Raw genomic sequence first — 3,259 nt, 5'->3', positions numbered from 1 at the left:
CCAATTCATTCTGAATAATCTGGAGAAGCACTGTACTCCCGAAGAAACAGGTAAAAGGCAAACATGTTTACTTCTTCTGCTTTGGGACTCAGATAATAAATTCAAATGAGATTGAAAAAAATCCAATATATCAAAAGGAATAGGTCATATACGAAGGATGTTTTTTCCCATATTTTTTTCTTTCTGTCTTTTTTCATGGAAAAGCACACCAGGGACAAGTTTACCACTCAAAACAAGTAGTCTTAAAAGTCTACCATTAACTAAGCCTACAAATAATGGTCAACCACCCTCAACTCCAGTAGCAGACATTTACCAGTTAATTTAGTCAGGACACTTGAAATTTTATTGTCATAATACAAGGGAGTGAAAGTAAAATCACAACTTTAAAAAAGTCTTCAAGATCAACTTCTTTACAATGCACTGGGTTGTTCATCATATCCAATTATATGAACCTTTTGTCTACCAATGTGACAGCAACTACACTGTTGATCTCATGAGGTTTTGGAAAGTGGCAATACTCTTGAGAGTAAATAATTGAAGGGCACATATGTGCTCATTTTTCAAATCCATAGTAAATTACAGCATGTACACATGACGACAGGAAAATTTGTCTAAAATCTCCAACATCTAATTGGTTACACATGATGGTTTATAGCTAATAGAGCGAAAACTGCAACTATAAGAATCAAAACTCAAAACTCCATCAGTGCTCATAATTCTTTGTCTAATTCTTCACAGACACTGATTATATTCTCAAAGTTTTATTCTTTTCAACTGACATTTTTGGACGGTTTCTGAGATAAATAGCTGGAGCATCACTCATTTCAATCCCTGGCCATCCATGTAAATCAAAGCTCAGGTCTATTTTATGCAAGCTAAACAATTAATTCAACAATGACTCTTGAAAGAGAAGTTTTTAGTTGTTAAAGCATTAATACGTGATATTAGGAATTACATATCAACAGAATCACAGTCACAGGATATGCTGAGTTTGAAGGAACTATAAGTGCAAATGTATATGCACAAATGTACACTTTTATACACGTGGATATGTATGCACATATGTTTACAAATAGGATGTCTTGTGTACCTCTTTGTATAAAAAAAGTGTAGACACATTTGTATTCTTAAATTTTGTAACCAGAATGTTCACTTGAGGCTTCTAGAAGAAAATAGGCTGATAAATAGATATAAACATTTCTGAAAGATGTACTGTGTGATATTGCTTCCTCACAGAATTGAGTTTTACTATTATGGACACACACGAAAAAGTGACATCTTTCAAAACAATTTTCAAAGCAAATAAGAAGACAAAAGGATTTTCTTCCTTCTGAGCAACCTGCAGGTTACTGATGAAAATTTAGACTTAAAAAAAAATTGAAAAAAGAGTTTTTTTATTTTCTGTGTTTTATTTTACCTACTGCACTCTGTTCCTGCTTCACGGTTATTTCACATCTCTGCTATGAAGCAAATGCTCATAATATATTATTTGACAAGGTTTTCATAATGCCCACTATACTAGATAAAGAAAGCCGAACAAACAATACTTTATTCTATCTGCTTATTTATTTATTTATTTATTTATTTATTACTGATAAGAACCTTCAAAGTTGCTGTCAGGACATAAGAAACTGCATTATAGCAAAGAAGCATATGAACATAGATTTTGTTAGTATCAAACAAATTTAAGCTTTGCATTCCTATTTCCATCTACAAAAAAACAAGCTCAAGATTGATTCAAACATCACCTAGACTATCTTACACACAAACCTAGTGCTGTGCTCTTTTACTGTGTGTTTGATAAAAGCTTTTTCTCCTGCTACTAATATAAACATTCCTTCTCCCATTTCTCAAAAGCAAGAGCCTCTGAGTTTGTCACAGAGGTGAACCTGCATCTCACTGTTAGCTGTTAAAGTGCCAAAAGATCATATGGCTGAGAGCACGGTGGTCCTGACTGGAAGCAACTTACTGGGTTCAGGTATCTTGACTTTGCCAATCAATAGGCTGGATTTAAATTTTGAAGAACGCAACACCAAAGTTTATGGCAAAGTTAGAGAGATTTTATATTTCTAAAGTGCAAACAATAAACCTTTAAGACATTAATTACCAAAATGAAGAGCTATTTGCTTTGGTAATATGTGAACAAAATCCTGTTCAGGTTGCACGAAGGAGTGCTTCACTGCCAGTATAAAATTCTATTTTTATTGCACACTAGTAACAGATTTACCTGCCCCACATTTCTCAGCTATGACACTGAAAGCACACTTTTCAAACCACTTTTGAAACTTTCAAGACTCTTTTTCAGGACTTTATATGATGCCAGAGAAATGCTCAGAAAGCACTTATGAATGATAGGTGAAAGCATGTATTAAAATGCATGGAGAAAAAATTAAATAAGGATTATTTGGACAAATTCCTAAATAATCATAAAATATACGATTTTATCACTTAGAATTATTAATTTATAAAAAGAAGATTTTGTCCTTAATTTATCTCATTTCATAGGGATTTTCTGAATGAAGTTGGTACTTTTGGATGCACAGGAGAAACAAAGTGATGTAGATGTGGGTACACACTCGCAGCCTAGAGGAGTGGAAGAGCTGTGCTTAACTGATGCCATGTGCTCACATGCACTGCTCCCAGGAGGCAGAAGATCCAACCTGAACAGTCCTAACACAACACTAAACTTATGTTTCTCTCTGATTGATCTATCAAGGTGATATGTTACAGTATAGTCCTCTGAGACACGAAGCTGAAGATAGCTAAACATAAATATCTCAGTGAAGATATGGACTGGTTTTGCCTGGAATAGAGTAAGTTTTTTTCACAGTATCTAGTATGGTTTTGGATTTGTGCTGGAAACAGCACTGATAATACAGAGATGTTCTTATCAAACACAGAGCCCAGGCCTCTGCTGCTTCTTATCCCATCTCACGTGTGAGGAGGCTGGAGATGCACACAAAACTGGGACAAGATACAGCAAAGACAGCTGATCCTAACCCAAGGGATATCACACACCATACAGAGTCATGCTCAGCATACAAATCTTGAGGAAGAAGGAAAAGAGGGATGTTTGGAATGATGGTGTTGGTCTGCCCAAGTAATCCATTAGGCGTGATGGAGGTCCTGCTTTCCTGGTGGTGGCTGAACACCTGCAGGTCCACAGGAAGCAGTGAATTAATTCCTTGTTCTGCTCTGCTGACATGCATGGATTTTGCTCTGACTATAAAACTATTCTTATTTTAGCCCACAAATTCTC

Source organism: Empidonax traillii, unplaced genomic scaffold, assembly GCF_003031625.1.
Source record: "Empidonax traillii isolate 1590-97213 ecotype Southwest subspecies unplaced genomic scaffold, ASM303162v1 scaffold251:size695767, whole genome shotgun sequence".
NCBI lineage: Eukaryota > Metazoa > Chordata > Aves > Passeriformes > Tyrannidae > Empidonax > Empidonax traillii.
Note: the sequence above shows the minus strand (reverse complement) of the source record.